Raw genomic sequence first — 15561 nt, forward strand, 5'->3', positions numbered from 1 at the left:
CCTGGTCACTGTAAGACCTTTAAGGTTCTTCGGCTCCTCCCCTCCCCCTATGGCAGTTTTGCAACCTCCACCAAGGGCTTCTCAGGCTATCCATTATTCAGTGCCTTGGAGTGCTGCGGCTATCTCCAAGGCCTAATCACTCAGCATCCACTGTGCCCTCTCCTCCAGAGGCAGGGGAAGGCTGCAGAGTTTGAGGTCAGTATGTGCTGGCTTCTTTGCTCTTTTACCTATCTTGGCAGCCAAATATTTTAAGGCACTGTATTTATTATTCACTTGCAAGACCAGGGTGGTGATTTTTGTAACTGATGTTGTGGTATACTGGGTGTTTACTAAATAAATACATATTTTATGATGTGCATTATTTATTATGTTAAAAATTATTCTACTCGAGTGTACTTTTTGGTATTTTCCTTTTCTTTCTTTTAAAAAATTATTTCTTTTTTCAGTTTGCTTTATAAATGTATTTCTGCATTGGGGTCAATATTCTGAACACCTAAGGTATTTTCTGGGTTGAGTTTGGCATTTGGGGAAGTAACATGAGCTCTTGGCCCTTTGGCTACCACTTCACAATTACTTATTTCGATACCCTGAACAAGACCTCAGCCACCAGAGAGTTGATGCAGCTCCCCTGAGCATTAAACTTTCTTGCCAAAATCTGTTAGGCTCTGGGAGACAAGTTTTTTTTTTTTTTTAAAGCAAGTATCTGCAACACTTAGAGAAGATTTGGATGGAGGCACTTTTCTTTTGGAGTACCTGCTATGAGTCATCTCATCACCTGAAGGGGAAAAATGACCGGACACTCCTAGGGCTTATATTTGGGTGTGTTGGCACTAGTCACCCCTCCACTTCCATCCCCTACGTGCCCCAAGCCCAAGATCCATGCTCCTCCAGTCTTGCTGCAGCACAGGTAGCTTTTGGGAGTAGATTCTTAACTTTTCTGTGTCTGTTTTTATATATATTTTAAAGTGATCGAGGGGCTTAATTGCCCTTTCAGGCCTACAAATATTAAATAAACTGACACATGATACGTGTCCAACACAGGCTCATGAGTTTTCAAAGACTTATAGTATTTTAAAGTATTCCAAATACTTATGGAAGATGAGGTATCTTACTCCTTTACTCTAAAATATTTTTTATGTAAGAAAAAATACATTCTTTAGTAATTGTTAGCTAAGCAGTACCTGTGATGTTACTAGGGGACATCAGATGAACTGAAGAGTCAATCTTTTCTTTCATCTTTGTTTTTATAGCCTCCTTCAAAGCATCCTATACAGTAGAACAATTGGGGCTCCTGCTTCTTAAGATGGGTCACAAGAAATCCTTGGGCAACTGTGTTGAGTCTCAGGCCAATAACAGGCCCACCCCTAATATTTGTGGTTTCTACCTAGGACCGGATGACAGAGGACCCTGGACAGCATCCGAGGCCCTCTGATGCAGAAGTCTGTAGAAGGGAAATCACTTTTAGCCTGGATCAATGGACAGTAAAGAAAACCAACAGTAACATTTAACTCTCTGTTGCTTTGCATTGTCTGCCTTGTGTATCCTGGAGTATTTTGTCTTCACCTTCCCAATGTCTAAGGTCTTCAAGGCAGCATTCACAGTGCTTTTGCGAACTTTACAATGTTTGCCATAGGGCTGGGGAGACAGCAGTAATGATGTAATTATATTTTTACTATTTTAGAACTGTGTAATGATTTAGGTTTTTCTAAAAGTCCTTGAACACAGCCTGCAAGATAAACATTATGTACAGACACGAAGCAACCATATTTAAAGAATGATGCATGACTTGGAAAATGCATTCCAGCAATTTAAATCCATTGTTTCTAACACAGCCTTACTGAACCCTCTTCTTTCTTAATTAGGCTTTATATCAACTTCTTCTGGGGTTAGCAGTTGTTAATCTCTATTCACTCTACATTCCCTTAACAATTTTTTATACATTTTTTAGCAATTCTTGCATTTTATTTATATTATTGTTATGTCGGTGTCTCTCAGCTCCCCTTCTGGTTTGTGAAATATTAGGGCAGAGATCAAATTGTACTAATCTTTGAACTATCCTATATATTGCATAAAGGTTCATTTCTTGCAAGCACTCAGTAAAAGTTCTTTGAACTGAATTCTAGGAAATATCTAATGCAATGTCTCTTCATTAATTTCACTTTAGGGTGAGAAGAACCATTGCACAAGTAAATTGTCTTTTATACTCTGTAGACCTTAAGGAAGGCCATACCCTCAAAAATACACTATTACGTAGCCATGGGTACTGTCAATATAAACAACATTTTTGCTAAAGAGTTATTTTAAATTTGAAAAGTGGCTTATTTCATTACACATCACTATCCATACCTTTGCTAATTAAGGTTCTAGTCAGATTTACTTGATAAAATTGCTAATATAAAAATAATACTTTAAAGTTCTAAATTGAGGAAGGTAAAAGTTTACCCTCTCAAAATGTGGTTTAAGAAGTATTTGTTTTTTAGGCAAAGTTGTTTAGAATTGAGGAAGAGAGTAGGAAAATATATGCTTTTTTTTTTTCTTCCCAAACTGGGATGATTTGTTACTTCAATAATACAATGTGAACAGCTTTTAGCTTCAACAATTTAGGAGATTTCCTGTCTCTTATAAAAAGTCTTTTTCACATTACAATAAGAAGTCCCCTTCTACCTTTCTATCCACTTGTTATATTTTTTAACTTATTGTCTGGTATATTTTGAAAGTACCTCCCAGATGATGATTACATATTGCTATCTTTTTTTGTATCACCTGTACTGGCTGATACTCAAAAAATCATGTGATAGGGTCTTATAGCTCTCGGTAGAGGAATTATAAATTAAAAATGGGGATGCAAATGATGTTTGTGGAAACCCAGATGATTGACATATCATTTGTGCTAAATGATTCATTCCCCAGGGGTGTCTTTATAGTCTGGAAACTGCATCTCCTTATATTCTTTTTTCCCTAAACACCACATTATGCTTCTCAATCATTCCTATGCTTTTCATCTTCCTTCTGCCAGATAGGGACACACCTCTCCTGAAGTGATGTGCCTTCTGAGAGATACTTTATAGGTTATGGTTTTTCCTTTGGCTAAGTATTAAAACATAGTCAACAATTAAATACCACAAACTGTCTCTATAAGCTGGGAAATAACACTGAGTAGCCATGTTATTAATTTTGCTTTTGAATTGTGTGAGTACAATGTAAACTAGGTGATACTTAGCAAAGGTTACTTAATTATGTAAACATTTCTTGTTTCACTTTTATTTTTTGGAAAATCTGGTCAAAGTCAACTATCTAATATGCTGACTATAAAGGTTGATGAATTTGGGCCTCTATTTTTATAATGAGTCTTAAATATCCTACAACTTTGCCCATTTTCTTCCAACCTCAAGCCTGATAACCCATTCTCAGGTTTATCCTCTATGACCTCTTAGCAAAGCATTACCTTGTACTATTTTTTCTTTTCTTTAAAGCCTAACTCTCTCTTGCCTCTAGGCATTTAAAAGTACATTTCCCTTTCAGTCTGAAATGTTCTACTTCTATTTTGTTTTTTTCCTTTTACCTTTGCCATAATGCCCTTCTTCATCTTTTTTTCCTGTCTATATAATATTCTACTTTCAAGTGCTAGTTTGAAAGCTATTTCTTCAAAAACTTTCTCTTAAAGATGGTTGTTAAAGGCCGGGCGCGGTGGCTCAAGCCTGTAATCCCAGCACTTTGGGAGGCCGAGGCGGGCGGATCACAAGGTCAGGAGATCGAGACCACAGTGAAACCCCGTCTCTACTAAAAAAAAAATACAAAAAATTAGCCGGGCGCGGTGGCGGGCGCCTGTAGTCCCAGCTACTCAGGAGGCTGAGGCAGGAGAATGGCGGGAACCCGGGAGGCGGAGCTTGCAGTGAGCCGAGATCGCGCCACTGCACTCCAGCCTGGGCAACAGCGTGAGACTCCGTCTCAAAAAAAAAAAAAAAAAAAAAAAAAAAAAAAAAAAAAGATGGATGTTAAAAAGGTGGGGGGGGGGGACATTTAACAGTCATAACACATACAATTAATATTTGCTAAGAATTAGGGTAAAAAAGAAATAACTGACCAAAAAGATAAAAGATATTTGGACCTTCCCGGCTGCTCGCTCTACTTGAGAATCACTCTTCTTTCCCAAATCTAGAAAGATCTGCCTCTTTTCCTAACTTTCCATTCCCTCTTATTTCCAGCAACTACTTTGATCATCTCAGCTTTCTGACCTTCTTCTGAGAGAAACCCAGCCACTCCGGTGTGTACATTTTGATGGAAGCAGAGGGTAATAGGTAATGATTGACTATGTTTTAATATATTTTAAAATATTTTTGTTCTTTTCTCTCTCTGAGGCAGACTGAGAGAGTGACATTGCGTATTCCCCAAGTAATCAAGACAATCTCCTCTAACTCTCAAAGGTAAATGATCCCTGCCTCCTTCTTCCGTGTCAATTACTCTAGGACCACAGAAAGATTCTCTAAGGCAGTGGCCCATATTTTGGGGAGAGTTGGAGGTAGTGCACGGTGGTGTGGCAGGTGTAAGGATTATAGGTGACTTTCATGGAGCTCCAGTAGTAGAAGAGGAGGTCATGGTATCAAGGTGGTGGAAATAGACTAGATAAAGAAATGGTGGGGTATGAGAGAAATGTAAAGGACTCTCTCAGGATTTTATAATCTGGTTTGTGACACAGAATTAATCATGAGGCCACTAAATGTCTAATACCAATATATATGATTAAGTGTTCAAATAAGCACTACAGGGATTTAGGAGAAAATGAAATCAACATGACCCAACAAGCTAAAATATGGAACTTTTAGACATTTTCCTTTTTTTCTCAATCATTTACACTTCTTTAAATGTGTAATACTTAGTGGCTGTGGAATAGGGGTTAAACCCCAATGCCTCATAATTGTCATCAGAATTGTAAACAAAAATGAAAAAAAAAATTTAAAAAAGCTTATAATAGTGCTTGCTATGGAAATACCACTGCAAGGAAAGTGCCTTATCTTGGGTTTCCCAATTGGTATGTCATGAATCCTACAAATGAGCAGTGGTGGTAAATTTTTGTATAGTGAAGGAAATATAACCCATTTAAAAGTATTGTATATTTACAAAGATTGGCATTATATCTGAATAGCATTCAAATGCTGACATGGTTTGGCTTTGTGTCTCCTCTCAAATCTCACTTTGAATTGTAATCACCATAATCACCATGTGTCAAGCGCGGGACCAGGTACAGGTAGTTGAATCTCGAGGGCAGTTCCTCCATGCTTTCCTTGGGATAATGAGTGAGTCTCATGAGATCTGATGGTTTTATAAGTGTCTGGCATTTCTCCTGCTTGCACTCATTTCATGCTGCCACTCTTTGAAGAAGGTGCCTTTTTCTCTTTGCCTTCTGCTATGATTGTAAGTTTCCTGAGGCTTCCTGATCAATGTGGAACAGTGAGTCAATTAAACTTCTTTCATTTATAAATTATCCAGTCGGGTATTTCTTCATAGCAGTGCAAGATGAACTAATACAGTAAATTGGTACCAGGAATAGGGTGCTGCTATAAAGATAACCAAAAATTTGAAAGCAACTTTGGAACTGGGGAACAGTCAGAGTCTGGAACTTCTTGCAGGGTGCAGAAGAAGACAGAAAGATGTGGGAAAGTTTGGAACTTCCTAGAGACTTATTGAATAGCTTTGTACAAAATGCTGATAGCAATATGGATAGTGAAGCCCAGGCTGAGGTGGTGTCATATAGAGATGAGGAACTTGTGGGGAACTGGAATAAAGATGACTTCTGCTATCCTTTGGTAAAAGGCTGGGAACATTTTGCCCCTGCCCTAGAGATCTGTGGAAATTTGAACTTGAGAGACATGATTTACGGTATCTGGCAGAAGAAATTTCTAAGTAGCAAATCATTCAAGAGGAAAGAGAGCATAAAAGTTTGGAAAATTTGAAGAGTGATAATACAATAGAAAAGGAAAACCCATTTTCTGGGGAGAAATTCTTAGGGAATAAGCAATAAGCAGATAAGACTTTGGACTTGGACTTTTGGATTAATGATGGAATGAGTTAAGAATTTGGGGGACTGTTGTAAGGGCATGTTTGAGTTGTGAAATGTGAGTACATGAGATTTGAGGGGGCCAGGCATAAAATGATATGGTTTGTCTCTGTGTCCCTGCCCAAATCTTACCTTGAATTGTAATCCACATAATCCTCATGTGTCAAGGGCAGGACTGGGTGGAGGTAACTGAATCATGGGAGTGGTTTTCCCCATGCTATTTTTGTGAAAGTGAGTGAGTTCTCATGATATCAGATAGTTTCATAAGCATCTGGCATTTCTCCTGCTTGCACTCACTCTGTCCTGCTGCCCCGTGAAGAAGGTGCCTACTTCTCCTTTGCCTTCCACCATTATTGTAAGTTTCCTGAGACCTCCTCAGCAATGTAGAACTGTGAATCAATTAAACTTCTTTCCTTTGTAAAGTATCTAGTTTTGGATGTCTCTTCATAGCAGTGTGAGAATGGACTAATATAAATTCTGACTCGGTTAGGTTGCTGAATAGAGTAATTGTGGCTTGGTTCTTAAGATTTTATATATGGCACCAATAGCTAGAGAGTGCTATCTAGGAGCCATAGCACCACATCTCTTCCCTCTCACCTTCCTATTGAATCACTCCCATTTTGTCCAGTTAATTCTTTAGTTGGTGTTTTGTTTGTTTGTTTGTTTAAGAGCACATACTCGTCAGAGTCTATGCTGACACTATACCCCTTAGGTTAAAATCTTCACTTTACCACTTGCTAGTTGTTTGATCTTAGGCAAAGTTATTAAATTTTCTTTTTACTGATGTTTTCCTTTTCTGTAAAAATGAAGATAATACTATTTACCTCACAGGATTATTGTGAAGATTATTTTTTTCTTTTCCCTTGCTGCATTTAGGATCATTTCTTTATCCTTGACGTTTGGGAGTCTGATTATTAAATGCCTTCAGGTAGGCTTCTTTGGACTAAGTCTGCTTGGTGTTCTATAACCTTCTTATACATGGATATTGATGTCTTTCTCTAGGTTTGGAAAATTCTCTGTTATGATCCCTTTGAATAAACTTTCTACACCTATCTCTTTCTCTACCTCATCTTTAAGCCCAGTAACTCTTTCATTTGCCCTTTTGAGGCCATTTTCTAGATCCTGTGTGTATGCTTCATTCTCTTTTATTCTTTTTTTCTTTTCTTTCCTCTGTGCATTTTCAAATAGCCTCACCAATTCTATCTTCTGCTTGATCCATTCTGCTAGTGTGAGACTTTAACTCATTCTTCAGTATTTTAATTGTAGTTTTCAATTCCAGAATTTCTGCTTGATTAAATTTTATAATTTCAATTTCTTTGTTGAATTTGTCTGATAAAGTTTGGAATTCCTTATCTGTGTCACTTTGAATTTCTTTGAGTTTCCTCAAAATCCCTATTTTGAATTCTCTGTCTGAAAGGTCATACTTCTTCATTTTTCCAGGATTGGTACCTGGTGTCTTGTTTATTTGGTGAGGTCCTGTTTTCCTGGATGATCTTGGTTCTTATAGAAGTTCACTGGTGTCTGGGCATTGAAGAGTTAAGTATTATAGACTTTGCAGTCCGGGCTTGTTTGTGCCTGTCTTTCTTGGGAAGACTTTGCAGATATTTGAAGGGACTTGGGCCCTAAGCTGTGGTTTATGTAGACTCATAGAGGTACTGCCTTGGTGGCCTTGGGTAAGATACAGAAGAATTCTCTAGATTACCTGGGAGACTCTTATTCTTTTCCGTTACTTTCATGGAGACTCTTTCTGTGCTGAGCCACCTGAAACTGGGGATGTGATGATGCAAGCACTCCTGTAGTCGTCAATGCTGGGAATGTGCTGGGTCATACCTGAAGCCAGCACAGCACTGGGTCTTGCCCAAGGCTAACAGGAACCACTACCTAGCTACCACTGATATTCACTCAACACCCTGGGGATCTACATTCAACAGATGGTATAGCCAGCCAAGCTTGTGTCCCTCCCTTCAGGGCCATGAGTTCTCCCAGACCCTGGGAGGGTCCAGAGATGCTGTCTGGGAGCCAGGGATTGGAATAAAAAACCTTAGTAATTTGTCTGCTGTTCTAGTCTACCGTGGTTAAACTAGCACTCAAACCAAACATAAAGTTCTACCCACTCCCCTCTCCTCTTTCCACAGGCAGAGGAGCCTCTTCAAGTGGCCAACACGGCCGCCCATGGTGGGTTCAGCCAGGCCACTGCTGATGTTCACTTAAAGCCTGTGTACTCTTCCATCAGCTTGTGGTGAATGCTGCCAGGCCTGAGGTTCACCCTTCAGTGCAGTGGGCTCCCCTCTGGCCCAGGCCAGGTCCATAAGTGCTGTACAACAACCTAGGCCTAGACCTGGGGACGGCAAGAGCCTGCTTATTACTTTACCTCGCTATGGTTGAGCTGGACCCTAAGGTGTAAGACAAAGTCCCCTTTGTCTTTCCTCTGATTTCTCAAACAGTCTTTCACTGTATCCAGCACAGCTGGGAATGTGCTGGGTTATACCTGAAGTCAGCACATCTCGGGCACAAGGCCTATGGCATGCTACCTGGGTTTGCTGCTGGTTATTCAGGGCCCAAGAGCACTTTAGTCAGCAAGTGATGAATCCTGCCAGGATTGGGTCCTTCCCTTCAAGGAAGTGGGTCCCCTTTTGGCCAAAAGTGTGTCTAGAAATGTCATCTGTGAGCTGTGACCTGGGGTGGGGGCCTTGTGACTCTGCTAGGTGCTGTATTCTACTGTGGCTGAGCTAATATTCAAGATGCAAGACAAGGTCCTCTTTACTCTTCACTCTCTTCTCCTTAAGCAGAAGGAAGGAGTCAGTTTTGTTGCTGTAAGCTGCACTGCCTGGGGTTGGGGGAGGGGTAGTGCAAGCACTCCCTTAGCTGCCCTGGCTTGTGTCTAAGTCACATGCCACCCTAGTTCTCTGGCTCTCAGCCCAGCCCAGCACTAGGTGTTGCCTAGGAATTGCAGTCCTTGTGTCCTCGACTGCCTTTCAAGTTTACCCAGGATCACTTTGGCCAACGGTGGTGAGGCTTGCTGAGAAACTCAAGTTCCCACGACTGATGGGCAATTCCTCTCTAGGTAGGGCTGGTCCAAATGCTCCAGGGGTGCTGACTGAGCGTAGTGTGGCTTTGCTCTCCACTGTCACAGGGCAGCACTGAGTTCAATGTAAACTTCCCAAGTTGCTGCACTCTCCCTCCCTGAAGTACACAGACTCTCTGTACCTCAACGCTTCTCCTGGAGGAGGGGTTGTGTCAAGGAATCCAGCTGTCTCTCTGACACTCTTCAATGCCTCTTTCAGTGATGTGAATTTAAAACTAACACTGTGATTGCTTACTTAATTTTTGGTTCTTTCGAAAGTACTTTCCTGTGTGTAGATAGTTGTTAAAATTTGCTCTACCTGAAGCAGTGATGAATGATGTAGGCTCCCATTCTGCCACCTTGTTCCACTTTCTATCATGAAGATTAAATAAACCTCATAAAGCAGTTAGAGCAATGTCTGGCACATAGTCATGCTCAGTAAATGTTAGTGATTATGATTATAATTCTAATTATTATCAAGTGTACATAAATAAAACTTAATAGACCCCAATTTTTTGAGTATATTTTGTCTTCTTTATATAATAAATATATTTTTGTGTTAACCGTGAAACAAAGTCTTCTCCTTGGTTAAATTTTATAATAAATTATATTTGTTTCTCAGAGCTAAAATTTTGATTATTTGTAACAAATATTAGATTGGTACAAAAGCAATTGTGGTTTCAGACAGTGAATTTTAAATCATTATAACTAGACTCAAACACATATTTATTAATCCAAATAGGAAACATTACAATCAACACATTTTGCTAACAAGAAATAACTTTATTTATTCCTGTAGCATAAAAATCCATGCTTCGGGATTCAATGAACACTTGGAAAGCATTTTCAAGAAATAACTTTATTTATTCCTGTAGCATAAAAATCCATGCTTCGGGATTCAATGAACACTTGGAAAGCATTTTCAAGAAATAACTTTATTTATTCCTGTAGCATAAAAATCCATGCTTCGGGATTCAATGAACACTTGGAAAGCATTTTCAAGAAATAACTTTATTTATTCCTGTAGCATAAAAATCCATGCTTCGGGATTCAATGAACACTTGGAAAGCATTTTCTGCATCCTGCTGTTTGTGGAAATGTTTTACCTGCAAAAAGTTGTGGAGATGCTTGAAGTAGTGGTAGTTCATTGGCAGGTCAGATGAATATAGTGGATGAGGCAAAACTTCATAGCCCAATTTGTTCAGCCTTTGAGTGCTTTGGAGCTTCTTGTCAGTCTAACCACTAAGCTGGCCATCGCTGGTTGTTATATAAAATCCATTTTTTGTTGCGCGTCACAATTTGATCGAGAAATGGTTCATCGTTTTTGCATAGGATAAGAGAAGACGACACTTCAAAATGATGTGTCTTTTTCTTAAAATTTTCACTCAGCTCATGAGGCACCCACTGTAAGGGATAATTGGAAGGACAGTTGAGAAAGGAATGAGGCAATAGACCCAAATTCAGGCAAGCTAATTTATTGTCAGTCCTGCTGGGCTACCTCCTAACAGAAGCAGAGGAGGCAGCCCCGCCTACAGACTACAGCAGGGCTTTATAGGGCGAGGAACTGGGTCAGGGTTGGTGAGCTGATTTGGGGTGCAGGTATCTTGACCACATCCTGGAAATGTTTTTTGCCAGCTTTGTTATGTGAGGTGAACAGACATGTTAACTACATCCTGTAACTGCCTGAACAAACAGTGGAGGGGTCAGTGAAGTGGGGGGTTTGTCTTTTGCCCTGGGATGGCTGTGGGGAGAGTGCAAGAGACTGTATTGTAAGGCTTGTGGGAGGGGATGGGAATGGTCTGGTTGGGGTGACCCTAACACCCACTTATTAAGCTTTTTCACCTTTCCAATTTGCTTAAAATGCCGAACAATCATAAAATGGTTGACAATGAGCTCTTCGGCAACTTCTCGTGTCGTTGTTAGAGGATCTACTTCGATGATTGCTCTCAACTGGTTGTTGTCAACTTCAGTGGCCGACCACTGTGCTCCTCATCTTCAAGGCTGTCTCCTTTATGAAACTTCTTGAACTACCACTACACTGTAGGTTCATTAGCAGTTCTTGGACCAAATGTATTGTTGATGTTGCAAGTTGTCTCCACTGCTTTATGACCCATTTTGAACTCAAATAAGAAAACTGCTGAATTCACTTTTTGTCTAACATCATTTCCATTGTCTGAAATAAGCATAAAATAAACAGCAAGTAATAAGTCATTAGCTAAAAAATAAAATAAAGCGAGAAATGCCCATTATAATAATGTAAAACAAAGCTACATTTATTTAAGAATGTATTCTAATATCAAATGGCAAATCCCAACAATGCAAAAATCACAACCACATTTGCACTCACCTAATAGTAACTGAACAAAATTCAACTAATTTTTTTAAAAGGGACTATAAGCTACTACATGTACGGAAGCTAATATGTGTGATTATACATGACTATCAAGAATATTTCCATAATGTAATATTTACAGAATTGTAATTGTTTAAGTAAGAAAAATTAATAATTATTACTTCCTATTTTGCTTAGTGTATGTTTAAGTCCTCATATTTTAAATTTTCTTAAAAATACAGATGATACAATGTAATATTTTAATTTTAATGTAAATTATTTGGAGTTTTTATAGCCTATATTCCTTCTAAATATTTTCTCTTAAGTTGATTTTTATAGACATATATTTTTGCATCTTAATAGACAACGTTTTGATTAAAAGTGGAAAGCAATCATACTCCCAAAATAAACACAATAGTACAAGAGTAAGTTCTTAATAAGCAATATAATGATCATTTTCTAAAAAATGCATTAGAGAGGTTCTATATTTCTTTCCTTCCTCACCTGAAATATTTTTGCATGAAATACTGAAAAATAAATCAATATTATAAGCAACTTTTTTTGGCATCTTACCTTAAGACCTTTACTTTTCTCCATAAGTATTTGTTACTTTAAAGAAATAGTATTTCACTTATTTATTGTTGCAGACAAATTATGCCAAAATTCAGTGACTTAAAACAACAAACATTTATGTTCTCACAATTTCTGTGGTTTGGGAATTCAGGTATGGCTTAACTGAGTTCTCTGGCTCAAGGTCACTCATGAGCTTGACTGAAACCAAACTTTGGATCAGGGCTGTGGTCTTTTCTGAAAGCTTGATGAAAGAAGATTCACTTCTACATCTACTCCTGTGGTTGTTGGCAGGATTCACTTCCTTGTGGTCTATTAGTCTAAAGCCTCCGTTCCTCACTGACCCTTGGCCAGAGGCCTCACTTAGTTCCCTACCACTTGAACCTCTTGATAGCAGAGCTCACATCATGACAGCTGGCTTCCCTCAGAGGATGAAAGAGTTAGAAAACAAGGGAGAGAGAATCCAAGACCAAACCCACAGTATTTTTCTAACTTAATATTGGAATTGACATCCTATTACTTTGCTGTAATATATTTATCAAAACAAGTCACTAGATGCAAGCCACACTGAAGGGGAGGATATTACAAAATAACATGGTTACCGTGAGGTGCAGTCATTCAGAGTTTTCTCAGAGGCTCGCTAAACAGAAAATGCTGCATACCTGTGTCACCAACAGCCTTCCCTGGCTGAGATTATAGCAACCCCTTCTTTCCATTTGCACACTCAACAACCACAGGGTTATTCTTGAATTTTCTTTTTATTCACATGCAATTACAATCTTTTAGGAAAGCTTATAAGCTCCACTTCAGAAATAAACATAGGCTTCTATGACTTTTCATGCTTTCGTGGTCCTAGAGTCCACCATCTTGTGTCTGGATTATTTAAGTGGCTCCTAATAGATGTTTCTGTTGCTGTCCTTACCTACCAAGGGTTTATTCTCTCCACAGCAGTCAGAGTGACCCTTGTAAAATGAGGCCAGTTGATGTCATTCTTCAAAATCTACCTTGACTCTCTATTACTCAAAGTAAGAGTAAAATTTTACAGGGGACTGCCAAGTTTTACATGACTTGGCTGTTCATTCTCTTTCTGACTTCCTCTTCTGCTTCTCTCATCTGTCACATGCTCCACTACAACCACACTGGCTTCCCTGCTATTTTTCAAACTTAGGGGCAAGCTTTGGTCCAAGGTACTTTTCCATTGCTTTTCTATGTGCCTGAAAGGCTCTTTCCCCAGATACCTGCTTGGCAAACTTTCTCTACTACATACTTCAATTCTTTCTTAAATTCTCCTTGTAAGGCCCAATCAAGTCATTCTACTTGACATTGCGAACTGTCTCTCTCACCTCATCCCTTCATTGTGATCTACTTTTTCTTTTTTCCATAGCACATATCATCTGTTAGCAGTTGAATTGTGCCCCTCCAAAAATTTAAAAGTTGAATTTCTAACCTCCATTACTTTAGAATGTGATATTATTTGGAAACAAGTTAATTACAGATGTAATTAGTTAAGATGAGGTCATAGTGGAGTAAGGTGGACTTCTAATCCAATGTGGCTGACATCATTGTGGAAAGAAAATTCAGACACATACACAAAGAAAAGAACACCATGCAAAGATGAAGGCAGAGATTAAAGTGATGCATCCTCAGACCAAGGAATGACAAAGATTGCCAACAAACCATCAGAAACTAGGGAAGAGGCAAGGAACAGATTCTTCCTCATAGCCCTTAGAAGGAACAAACCCTACTAACACCTTGATCTCGAATTTCTAGAGCTGTTAGAAAATACGTTCCTATTGTTTAAGACACCCAGTTTTGTGGTACTTTGTTAAGACAGCCCTAGCAAACTAATGTATAATGTTTAAATGTATAAGGTAATTTAATTTCCATTATTTATTTAGTTTATTGTCTACCATGCCCTGTTGGAATGTAATCCTATCCAAAACAGGGAATCTTTTTATGTTTGTGTTATTGAGAAAGAACTGTGCCTGACACATACTAGGTTCTCTACAAATCTGTATTGAATAAATGATCAAAAATCAAATTTGTTATATAAAATCACTTATACAGTATATGATTATGCCCAAAGAACTAATTACAAAGATCTGTAATGTCCTAATATAGAATTCCTCACACAATTGCAGACTTTTTGTTTTAACAGCCTGTCTCTAAATTGCTAATGCAATATGCGGGATCAATATGCAAAGGAAAAAGAAAATGTGCAATGTTTTGATTAATACAATTAATAGACACTTTGATGACATGTTTGATGACAGGGAAATAACTTTTATTCAGAATATTTTTAGGTTAAAAAGTTTCATTGCAGATTGAATAGTACTTAAGTAATGTTAGTACTGAAGGTCCCTCAAGAGAAACTCTTTGAAGAACTGTATTTGTTCCATAAATACAAAAAAAAAAAAAACCCACTAGAGATGAAATATTTAAATTGATAATTTAATCATTTTATATAAACCAGATATTACAGAAACTCTACATAAATCTGTGTGTACTGATAGTGAAGAAACAGTGATAGCACGTTGTAAAGGCTTTTGGATATAGTTCATATTATAAACCTTAAGATTCAAGAAATACATTATTTTCTTCACAGAGACATGGAAATATTTGCTGTAGATCATAATTCCATATTAAACAACATTATCAAAATAATAAATCTAATAAAATCCAAGCTATCCCATCTTATCTGTTTTTAGCTTTATATGAAGAAATGAGATCAGACACCATTCTCTGCTGTTTCATACTGAATTGTTTTGCTCATCCAAAGAAACACTTTTGTCAAGAACTTGTAAGTTTGAAGAATCAAAAACACTTTTTTTTAATGATTCTCACCTTGGATATTTTTGAAGCATAGTTACTGGCTTGCTAAACTTTACATTATTGAGCTCTTAAAGGAACTTATTCAAAAATGGCAAGAATCCCATGGAGGTATTAACATATATTGAGTTTATGGATTCAAAATGAAAATTAAATATGGAAAACATGGAGTGAAAAATAATGTACTGATGATATTTATTTCATACTACAATTTGAGTCTTCATAAAGTCTGGAGGGCAACCTTTGGCTGTGAATAGCAATAGCTTTATCATTACTTTGGCTGTGCATAGCAATAGCTTTATCATTATTTTGAAGTACTTAATATGATATTAGGATGATGCTGGTCTAATAGAATGATTTAGGGAGGAGCCTCTCTTTTTCAATTACTTGGAATGGCTTCAGTAGGAATGGTAACAACTCTTCTTTGTACATCTGGTAGAATTCAGCTGTGAATTCATCTGGTCCTGGGCTTTTTTCTGTAGATAGCTATTTATTACTGTTTCAATTTCAGAACTTGTTATTGGTCTGTTCAGGGATTCAATTTCTTTCTGGTTGAGTCTTGGGAGGGTGTATGTGCCCCAAAATTTATTTATTTCTTCCAGATCTTCTAGTTAATATGCAGAGAGATGTTAATAATATTCTCTGATAGTTGTTTGCATTTCTGTGGGGTCAGTGGTAATATCCTCTTTATCATTTCTGATTGTGTTTATT

Source organism: Macaca nemestrina, chromosome 1 (assembly GCF_043159975.1).
Source record: "Macaca nemestrina isolate mMacNem1 chromosome 1, mMacNem.hap1, whole genome shotgun sequence".
NCBI lineage: Eukaryota > Metazoa > Chordata > Mammalia > Primates > Cercopithecidae > Macaca > Macaca nemestrina.